This window comes from Lepidochelys kempii, chromosome 5, assembly GCF_965140285.1.
Source record: "Lepidochelys kempii isolate rLepKem1 chromosome 5, rLepKem1.hap1, whole genome shotgun sequence".
In the NCBI taxonomy this organism is placed as follows: domain Eukaryota; kingdom Metazoa; phylum Chordata; order Testudines; family Cheloniidae; genus Lepidochelys; species Lepidochelys kempii.
This window is the reverse complement of record NC_136384.1, coordinates 38,762,487-38,774,545: the sequence shown is the minus strand read 5'-3', so window position 1 is coordinate 38,774,545 and position 12,059 is coordinate 38,762,487.

Here is a 12,059-nt window from a genome sequence, read left to right as displayed (position 1 = left end):
ACTGCATTTCAATATGATAGCAAGAAGTGTGATAGCTTCTGCTGTAGTAATCCCTTTTCATCTTTCATGGATCGTAGGACTTGCTTAAAAGTCTTTCAACCAAGCGATTTGTGGTGGGGTGATATGGTGCTGAAGTGGTATGTCTAATACCATTTTTCTTCATGAACCACTGAAACTCTATTCTGAACTAAACTGAGGACCATTGCCACTCATAGCTTGTTTTGGCAGTCCAGTTCTTGCAAGCAAAGTTGGAAGTTTTCCTACTGTCTGTGAAGCTATGGTGGTTTAGATGCAAAAAACTTCAGGCCACTACTAGGCACATCATTCCTGAAAATGATCCTACAAAATCGATATGTAGAGGTGGCCATTCCCAGTGATGTAATAGTGCTGGTTTAGGCATGCCTTGCACCTGTGGGTATCCTGAACTTGTACCTGTGGGCATTCCTCAGCAAGCTGCTCTTAATGGTTGGTCAATGCCTGGCCATCATGCAAAACTTCTGGAGAGTGCCTTCAGTTTTACTACATCTAGTTGACCTATGTGGAGCTCTTCTTAGACTCTTGTGTGCAGTTTACTAAGTATAATAAGATGAATTCACCGCATGACACATCCTTGATGTTTGGTAAATTCACCTTTGTGTGCATAAAAGGGTGCTGGATTAGGGCTGTCAGTATATTTCCAGCCCTTCAGAGTGGCTTCATAAACCTAAGCCAGTGTGGGATTCCTCTTTGTTTCTTCCTCAATCAAACGACAAGTCACTGGAGCACACTTAATTTGAAACAAGTTGACATTTGATATATTCTCTTTATTACAGGTCGTCCTTCAACTAGTATGGGTAGGTGGGAGAGTCCATCTACATTTGCATGGGCTTCTGTTCTTTTGAATTCGATGTCATAGATCAGAGGTGGGCAAACTATGGCCCGTGGGACTGTCCTGCCCGGCCCCTGAGCTCCTGGCCAGGGAGGCTAGCCCTGTCCCCTCCCCCGCCGTTCCCCCTCCCACGCAGTTATGCTGTCATGCAGCCAGCGTGGCTGGCTCTGTCCAGGCAGCGGGGCTGCGAGCGCCTGCCGCTCTGAGTGGCGTGGTAAGGGGGTGGCGGTGGTGCACGCACAGCGGTGAGGGGAAGGGGGTTGGGTAGGAGGTCCCTGGGGGGCAGTCATGGGACAGGGAGCAGGTGGGGTTGGATTCGTGTGGGAGACCCTGGGGGCCTGTCAGGGGGCGGGGGTGTGGATAGGGGTTGGGGCAGTCAGGGGACAGGGAGCAGGGGAGGCTAGATGGGGGTGGAGTCCCAGGGCGGTGGTTAGGGGTGGGGGGTGCGGTCAGGGGATAAGAAGTGGAGGGGGGTTGGATGGGTTGGGGGTTCTGAGGGGGGCAGTCAGGGGGCAGAAAGTAGGTGGGGGTGGATGGGGGCAGGGGCCAGGCTGTTTGTGGGGCACAGCCTTCTCTACATGGCCCTCAATACAGTTTCACACCCCGATGTGGTCCTTGGGCCACAAAGTTTGCCCACTCCTGTCGTAGATGTAACACGCAAAGAAGAGATCCCAGTATTGCATATGTGGTACCATTGTCACAGACACTCCCTTGCTTACATGAAGGATTCTAGTAGGAGTTGGGGCCTGTGACAAGGGTGAATTTTCTCCCATATAGATATAAGTTGAATTTCTTCACACCCCATACCAGACTTAAAGCTTCCTTGTCTATTTGTGCATAGTACATTCTGAGAGCTGGAGCAAATACTATGGGTCACTCCCTGCCATTGGGCATTGTGTACAATATAATAGCCCCAATTCCATGTAAGGAAGCATTGCATGCTAACTTGATAGGCAAGGATGGGTGAAAGTATGTAAGCACGCTGTCTGATGTGACCAATTGTTTTGCTTCCAGGAAAGCATTTTGACACTCACATGACCATATCCTCTTTTCACCAGTCTGCAGTAAACAATTCAACAGATGCAATATAGTTGCTAGATTTGGTACATATCACCTACAGTAGTTGAGAAATCCTAGAAATGATCTAATCTGTGACACATTCTTTGGCAGTGGAGCTTCCAGAACTGCTTAATCATCTCCTGAGATTTATATAGGCCTTGTACATCAATGACATGCCCACAATAAGTTATCGAGTCCTTGAAAAATTCAGATTTTATGTGATTAGTTCACAGCCTGTATTCTCCTAGACATTTTAATACATTTCTCAGGGTTTCCAGGTGTTTTTCACCACTTCCATTGGTCACAATGTCATCCAAATATCTGTGTTCTTGGGATATCTTGCAAAACTTGATCCATTGCCTGTTTCCATATAGCAGGACCTGAAGCAATCCCAAACACTGGCCTGTTGCACTGGTACAGACCCTTTTTGGGTGTTTATTGTGAGGTATGCCTTAGATTCTTCCTCAACTTCCACCTGTACACAGCCATGTGACAAATCAATTTTGCTGAAGCATTGTCCCACTGCCAGTGTAGCAGAAATGGCTTAAGGTGGGATATTTGAGGTGGGGTATTTCCCAATGTTCAATACAGGGTTTACAGTGATCTGAAAATCTCCATCCACCCTTATTGCACCACATTTTTTAACAATGGGAACAATCGGGTTTCCCCACTTGCCCCAGGCCACGTTTGAAAGTACACTCTCTCTTTCCAGGTGTTCCAGTCCAGCATCTACCTTCGAGTGGATACTGTAAGAGACAGGCTGAGCTTTGTGAAACTTGGGCTGCACCTGTTCAGATAGGTTTTGTGGCGGGTTGGATCACAGAAACCCTCTTGGGACTGCCAGCTGATGTGCCAAGACTACTTCTGCCCCTGCTTTCCCTGCCAGCTTGAGACTCCAGCACCCTGTCTTGCTGAGCCAGACATGGCCGTCTGCTCCAACGCAGACCCAGGCTCTGAACCACATGCCCCAAAGCTGCAAACTTAACAGGAACACTTCTTAAGTTGCTTTCAGTGTTTAACACTCAGATGCCCAACTCCCAATGGGGTCCAAACCCCAAATAAATCCATTTTACCCTGTATAAAGCTTATACAGGGTAAACTCATAAATTGTTCGCCCTCTATAACGCTGATATAGAGATATGCACAGCTGATTGCATGCCCCCGCCCCTCAGGTATTAATACATACTCTGTGTTAATTAATAAGTAAAAAGTGATTTTATTAAATAGAGAAAGTAGGATTTAAGTGGTTCCAAGTAGTAACAGACAGAAGAAAGTGAATTACCAAGCAAAATAAAACACGCAAGTCTCAGTCTAGTACAGTAATAAAACTGAATACAGATAAAATCTCACCCTCAGAGATGTTTCAATAAGTTTCTTTCACAGACTGGACGCCTTCCTAGTCTGGGCACAATCTTTTCCCCTGGTACAGCCCTTGTTCCAGCTCAGGTGGTAGCTCGGGGATTTCTCATGATGGCCGCCTCCTTTTTTCTGTTCCACCCACGTATATATATTTTGCATAAGGCGGGAATCCTTTGTCCCCCTGGGTTTCCACCCCTCTTCTCCATGGAAAAGCAGCAGGTTAAAGATGGATTCCAGTTCAGGTGACATAGTCACATGTCACTGTAAGACTTCATTACCCACTTTCCAGCCTACATGTATACAGGAAAACTTACAAGTAAAACAGAGTCATCTACCGGTAATTGTCCTGGTTAATGGGAGCCATTAAGATTCCACACCACCATTAATGGCCCACACTTTGCATAACTACAATGGACCTCAGAGTTATATTTCATATTTCTAGTTTCAAATACAAGAGTGTTACATTTATACAAATAGGATGACCACACTCATTAGATTATAAGCTTTGTAATGATACCTTACAAGAGACCTTTTGCATGAAGCATATTCCAATTACATTATGTTCACGCTCATTAGCATATTTTTAAATAAAATCCTATAGAGTGCAACGTCACAGGATTATTTTAGACATCATGTGTTTTAGAGTTCTTATGGCTTCGTTGAATACTCCCAGTGCCTGACTTAGTATCCCTTCCAGATGTTGTTTGAGTGTTTTTGTGGAGTCTGCTGAAAGTGTCTGCAGCATCTTTGTAGATTTCCAATCTAGAGGAACCTTATGTAACCATTCATGACCCCACAGGGTTGACCCCCCCCCACCCCCCGTTCTCAATGACATAAGTCTAATAAACACTGTTTATTGTTATACTTCACATTTACGTGCATCACCCCAATTGGCACTTCTGTCTCCCATTAAGTTTTTAGTAACATCGGTTTCTCCCTTAGTTGGACATACTAAATTTTTTTCTCATATTCTGAATGTGTGATAACAGACACTGCAGAGCCTGTGTCCAATTCTATTTTGAGCATTTTTCCTGCCACCTGGAGGGTCAAACAGGTTGCTAACTTGTCATTTTTGCTCGTGCTATATGAGCAAAATATCCAGGTTGACTACTCCACTCATTGTCTGGTGTCACTACTTCCTCTGTCAACAGAGTGCATATTGATATTCCTTTTCTATATCCTGATCTGGTCTCTTCCTTATGTCTCTTAGTATCACAAACCACTTGGATATGACCTTAAATCAACAATCAGGAGGAGCATGGAATACTTGTCCACACTGATAATGTGTCTGTCCGCTGGGTGGACCACCTCTTGCTTTGGGTTACAGATAGTTCACGCATTCCTACTTCTGTTTTAGTTCCAGTATGCAATTCTATTGCATACCTTGCTGCAGTTTCCATCACTATTCCAATATCTACTGCACATTTTAAAGCTAAGATTTTTTCCTCAGTTAAAAGCCTCTTCTGTGTGCTTTCATTAAGCAGTGGACATATACATCTATTTCTTAGGGTCTTATTAAGCCCATCTTTTAAAACAGTGTTCTGGTATCTTTTTAACTCTGTTGCAAAGGAGGAAATAGATTCACCTTCAAGCTGATTCTGCTTATGAAACCAGAATCTTTCTGCTATAATCAGGGGCTTGAGTGAGAAGCGCTCCTGAACAATTTGCACTACCTCTTTAAAGGTTTGGCTGGCTTCTCTGAGGTGATCAGACTGTGTACTAAACTGTTCGTTTTTCCTCCCATCACACTCAGTAATGCCGCTATATGTTTTTCTGGGGGAATGTCATTTACTTGAAAATGTTGCCCCAGGCTCTCTCTATCTGTGGGCCAGCCTTCCATGGCATTGTGGAAGGTTTCCATTTTTCCAGGATAGCCTGCCATTTCATCTCACTGCTGTTAGTTTAGTAGTTTGGAGTATTCACAATTGTAGCTGACTCCTCTTCCCCACTGGGACTGCAAGAAATGTCAGATTGTTTTGCTGCTGTGATGCATAGAAAGTTCTAGCCAATTGTTTATTGCAGACATACCATGAATCTCTGATTAAAAACACAGATACATACACAGGGCCAATCAGAGGGGGGCCAGGAGGGCCATTAGGCCTGGGCCTCAAGCTCAAAGGGGGCCTCAAATTTATACACTTTAAAAATGTTTGGCATTTGATAAGTTTCGCAACTTGTTTTTATATGCATCCCTATCAGACCAAAATGTGACACACACTCTCAGCTTAGAGCTGTAAATTTAAGCAAATAAGAGATGTGATCTGGTAAAAGACATAATTTTTTTGTTAAATGATATAGATTTTTGTCATATTAAAGAGTTAAAAATGTTCATAAATATTAATAAAAATATACCGGTTCTGATGGCACAAGATTACACCGCGATGAATGTGTCCTCTCAGATCAGCTGATTATATAAACAAATCACTACTAGTGGCTGGTGTTGAAAGGTAGAGAATTGTTACATGTTAGTGTCTTTATAGTATTATGTCTAGTTGACTAAGGAATTATTTATGTGTGAGAATTCCTCATTATCATCTTCATATGGTAGCTAAAAGAGGTAACTGGGTGGTTGTTTGAGCCCTAGCTTCGTAGCTTGGCCATCATCATATGGCTAGGGGCTTCAAAAGTTGGAAGTGGCCCGGGCCTCTCTAGACCTCTAAAAGGGCCTGTACATACACACAATTGAAGCCATGATGGGTGGGTGGGTGACTGACTATTGCAGAGAGAGAGAGAGAAGAAAAACATAACCGCTATATAACAGATTGAACATAAGCAACTGTTTAGGAAACTAGAACTGCAAATTCACATAAACAGATTCAACACTCTGCTAAATACTTTCAAATACCTCACAGTCACAGAAGTGATAAACTGATTTTTCTATTCTGTCTGGCAACCCAGTGTGCATTCTACATGGGGCTTATTGGTGTCCGATAAGAATCAAGGGAGGTACAAGATTAGAAGGCTGCTCTATTTGGAAACTGTACCAGAAATGTCCTAAGAAAGTTGCCTACTTGGAATAAAGGATTTGCAAAAGAAAAAAAAATGTTTTAAAAGAGCTAAAAAGTAATAGAATATAAAAATAAAATAAAGTGTGTATAACCTCTGTAAATAAATAAATATAGGGCTCAATCTAAGGATTCTTGAGGAAACAGAGACTTTGTTGCTTGAGTCGCATCTCTAACAAGATATATAATCGATTAAATGGATTATATAATGCAATCAAAACATTTAAAATCATGGCTGTGTGTTACCTCTCCTTGGTTTGCTTGATTGTGATACATTTTCATCTATATTGTAGAATTAAGCATTCTCTTGGCTTGTCTGTTAGGGGCTTGTCTACACACCGTTTTTGTACTGCTTTATCTATATTCATTTAGTAATTTATATTGGTATGGTTTATTTCCAAAGATTTATGGAAATAAACTTTACCAGTACAACTGCATTCACACTAGGGGGTGGTTCTGCTTTAAGTGTTACAGGTTCAGTGGTACAAAAACTGCATGTAGATCAGTCTAACAGTGCAGTGATTAAAGGCTGCCTTCAGTGTGTATGTCTGTGGGTGTGGTTATTGTTATGAATTTCAGATACTGCTTGGTCTTGGTCACTTGCATTCCCTGTGCCATCACTGAGAGCAACTAGAGTGGGTAGAGTTGGGGATTCTTAAGAAAGGGATGTTTCCTCAGATGGGGAAAGGCTCCGGCAGCATGCAGGCAACAGACCACAACACAGAGTAGACGGGAGAGGCCCTACTTGGGCATGTAGAGAACTGTATAGGGAACATACCCTCAGGTTCTGGTGTGTCTTTACTCACTTACACAGTGCTTTATCATCTATGCTGTTATTTATATCCCTGCTATGGGAGCATTCAATGTATTTACTCTATATGCTGCCGTGTGCGTGCAGCGGAGACAGAGGTGCTGACTTCCTAATTTTCCAGGGGGTACTTGACCCCCCACTCTGTCCCAGGCCCCACACTCCACCCCTTTTCTCAAGGCCCCACCCCACCTCTTCCCAGCATCTTCACCCCATTTTGCACTCCCCCCTAAGTGTGCCCTGCCCTCACTCCACCCTCTATCCCCCCAGCCCCTCCTGCACACTGCTGAACAGCTGATCTCGGTGGGTGGCAGGGGGAGGAGCAGCCACCAGTGGGTGCTGAGCACCCACTATTTTTTCCCCATGGGTGCTCCAGCCCCAAGCACCCACAGAGTCAGCGCCTATGGGTGTAGACATACCTTATGATTCCTCTCTAAACTTCTAGTAACTGGTGCAGCTATGTTGGCTCATCACCAATTTGTTGCCAACATCCTGGATTCCCCCCAGTCAGGCTTTAGACCCCAGGGTATGGGACACAGAGAGCACTTCTTTCTCTCCGATATAAAGTTACGCTAAATTCATTACTGTTTTTAAAGTGCTTTGAGAGCAACGGGTAGAAGGTGTTTGTGTTAAATCATTTTAGAATTATTATTTTGTTTCTGTGCCATGGTGATCAAACTTGTCCTTCCTATGTTACTGAACACAGAATTTAATGAAAATCTCCTGAAAGTTGCTGCCTGTAATTTTTCTATTTGCTTACCCATAATTCAATGAGAAAATAAGGGTATAATATTTGAGAGGAACTGGGGGGCAGGGGGAGAAGGGTTTTTGAAGTAATTGCACAGTATAAAGAAATAACATTAAGACTTGGTGAATGAGTTTGGATAAAACAACACATGTCCAAAAACTTCAGATGCTGCTTGAACCAGACTTGCCTCATGTTCTTTTTTTTGAAAGACAGCTGAGCATTTCTTGATATTAGCCCAAGTTGGATTGAAAGGATAAATATGTCAACAGTAATTTTGGATAGGCTAAAACTAGAAAGTATTGAAATCTGAGTCCTTAGTAACTTTGTTCTGGCTTTTAGATCAAAAGGTCTGAGGCATAGGACTGGGAAAGACCCAGAGTGGGATGACAGCAAGAAGGAAAAGGCCTGAGGCCATATAGCATTGATTGTGCGCTGGAGACCCGGTGTCAGAACCAATTGTTGTTAGGGGTGTCAGGTTGGAGACTTCCTGTAAAGGAGATAGGAAGTCTCCTCCCTTAAATCCTTTGCAATCAGGTTACTGACTGGTTAACTCTGCTGAGAGCAAAAGGAGCACTGATTGAGCCCGTGGAGAGCAAAGGTCCTAGTCATTCTGTGCAACAACAGGGTACATAGACTATGGAGGGCTAGCAACGATCCAGAAGCGACTATTTGGGATTTAGCACTGTCTCAGTCAACAGGGGGACTAAACTGCAAAGCCCAGGGAGGGCTAAAAGGCTGTCTTGTTGTTCTGGACTTTTGTTTGTTAACTCTGGAAGGGGTGGACTCTTGTGACATAACTTAGCTGGAGGGCTAAGTCATGCCAGAAATCCAAAAGTGCTGAGAGCCAGAGGAACACCAAGTCAAGGCAGTTAAGTTAACCAGAGTGAGAAACTGAAGCAGACGTGACTGGAAGCCAAGGGAGGTCTTGTCACAAGATCTCCTCTACATCATGAAGCTGTAGCGGCACAGGAGCTAGCAAACAGAGCTGCAAACAGGGGAGTTTGAGTGGGAGTTCTGTTGGAGGAGAAGATTAACAGGATTTAGGTGGGAAGGCTATGACAGATTCAGAGGTGGCAGTGGGAGTGACCCATGTAGCAGATGACACAATGAAGATGACTGGATGTGGAAGCTGTGATATGTACATGATCCTGGAGGGGGCACCTGGTAAGAGTTTTGTCTGCATGAAATGCCGTCTGATAGAGCTGATGGAGGAAAAGATCAGAGGTTTGGAGATGCAGGTGGAAAGTCTGGTAGAGTTTAGGAAGGGGTTTGAGCAGATTATGGAGCAAAGACATGAGGTATCTGAAGGGAAAAGCTCAGACTTGCAGATGGAAGCAGGACTAGGGAATTCTGAGGGGAGACTGGGTGAGGAAAGTGGTCAGTGGAAGCATGTGACTAAAAGAACTAGGCAGAGGAAAAGACGGGCTAGTGAAGGAGAAATAGAGCTTCAGAATAGGTTTGCAGAGTTGGAAAATGAAGAAGGGGCTCAGCAGGTAGTCACTGAAGGTGACAGGGCAAGGAAGAAGAGAAGAGCGGTTAGTCCTATAGGAAAAGGGGAAGAGTTAATGGAGATTACACCAAATATGAGCCCCAGGAGGATACAGGATGGGTTAAAAAGGATTACAAGGGAGAATGGGAATGGAAAAAACTTGCAGCCAGAGGGAACAGGGGATAGACTGGAGAATAGCACCGTCACTAGGAAAAGGCAGGTCTATGTGATTGGGGACTCTTTACTGAGAAGAATAGATAGGCCTGTAACCAGAGCTGATCCAGAAAATAGGAGGGTGTGCTGTCTTCCAGGTGCTAAGATACGGGATGTAGACCTGAGGTTAAAAAGGATTCTAAAGGGAGCGGGAAAGAATCCCCTAATTATTCTTCATGTGGGAACAAATGATACGGCTAGATTCTCGCTGGAAAGTATTAAGGGAGACTATGCTATGCTGGGGAGGACGCTTAAGGAAATTGAGGCTCAGGTGATCTTTAGTGGGATTCTGCCTGTTCCTAGAGAAGGGCAACAAAGGTGTGACAAGATTATGACTATCAATAGATGGCTTAGGCAGTGGTGCTATAAGGAGGGCTTTGGGATGTATGGCCATTGGGAGGCATTCATGGATAGAGGACAGTTCTCTCGGGATGGACTTCATCTGAGTAGGGAAGGAAATAGACTTCTAGGATGGAGGCTGGCACAACTGATTAAGAGAGCTTTAAACTAGGAATTTGGGGGAGATGGTTGGGAGATGTCCAGGTAATCTCCACGCCAGAATTTAGCATAGAGTGGAAAGAAAATGAAGTAAGAGTGGATACAGCTGTAGGTAGGAGGAAGGGCAGTGTAGATACAAGTCTAATAGGTTATACTGGTAGTAAAATAACCGTGCCTAATAGGGTACAGAATGTGAGTGAGGCCAAACAGCAAAAATTAAGATGTTTGTACACTAATGCAAGGAGCCTAGGTAACAAAATGGAGGAACTAGAGTTACTGGTGCAGGAAGTGAAACCAGATATTATAGGTATAACAGAGACCTGGTGGAATAGTAGTCATGACTGGGCTACAGGTATTGAAGGGTATGTGCTGTTTAGGAAAGACCGAAATAAAGGTAAAGGTGGTGGAGTAGCACTGTATATCAATGATGAGATAGAATGTAAAGAAATAAGAAGCGATGAAATGGATATGACTGAGTCTGTCTGGGCAATAATTAAATTGGGGAAGAAAACTATTAGAGCCTCCCCTGGGATAGTGCTTGGGGTGTGCTATAGACCGCCGGGATCTAATTTGGATATGGATAGAGCCCTTTTTAATGTTTTTAATAAAGTAAATACTAATGGAAACTGTGTGATCATGGGAGACTTTAACTTCCCAGATATAGACTGGAGGACGAGTGCTAGTAATAATAATAGGGCTCAGATTTTCCTAGATGCGATAGCTGATGGATTCCTTCAACAAGTAGTTGCTGAACCGACTAGAGGGGATGCCATTTTAGATTTGGTCTTGGTGAGTAATGAGGATCTCATAGAGGAAATGGTTGTAGGGGATAATCTTGGCTCAAGTGATCATGAGCTAATTCAGTTCAAATTGAATGGAAGGATTAACAAAAATAAATCTGCAACTAGGGTTTTTGATTTCAAAAGGGCTGAGTTTCAAAAATTAAGGAAATTAGTTAGGGAAGTGGATTGGACTGAAGAATTTATGGGTTTAAAGGTAGAGGAGGCCTGGGATTATTTTAAATTAAAGCTGCAGAAGCTATCGGAAGCCTGCATCCCAAGAAAGGGGAAAAAATTCATAGGCAGGAGTTGTAGACCAAGCTGGATGAGCAAGCATCTTAGAGAGGTAATTAAGAAAAAGCAGAAATCATATAGGGAGTGGAAGAAGGGGGGATCAGTAAGGAAAGCTACCTTATTGAGGTCAGAATATGAAGGGATAAAGTGAGACAGGCTAAAAGTCAAGTAGAGTTGGACCTTGCAAAGGGAATTAAAACCAATAGTAAAAGGTTCTATAGTCATATAAATAGGAAGAAAACAAAGAAAGAAGAAGTGGGACCGCTAAAAACTGAGGATGGAGTGGAGGTCAAGGATAATCTAGGCATGGCCCAATATCTAAACAAATACTTTGCCTCAGTCTTTAATAAGACTAAAGAGGATCTTAGGGATAATGGTAGCATGATAAATGGGAATGAGGATATGGAGGTAGACATCACCATATCTGAGGTAGAAGCGAAACTCAAACAGCTTAATGGGACTAAATCGGGGGGCCCAGATAATCTTCATCCAAGAATATTAAAAGAATTGGCACAAGAAATTGCAAGCCCATTAGCAAGAATTTTTAATGAATCTGTAAACTCAGGGGTTGTACCGTATGATTGGAGAATTGCTAACATAGTTCCCATTTTTAAGAAAGGGAAAAAAGTGATCCAAGTAATTATAGGCCTGTTAGTTTGACATCTGTAGTATGCAAGGTCTTGGAAAAATTTTTGAAGGAGAAGGTAGTTAAGGACATTGAAGTCCATGGTAAATGGGACAAAATACAACATGGTTTTACAAAAGGTAGATCGTGCCAAACCAACCTGATCTCCTTCTTTGAGAGAGTAACAGATTTTTTAGATAAAGGAAACGCAGTGGATCTAATTTACTTAGATTTTAGTAAGGCGTTTGATACTGTGCCACATGGGGAATTATTAGTTAAATTGGATAAGATGGGCATCAATAGGAAAATTGAAA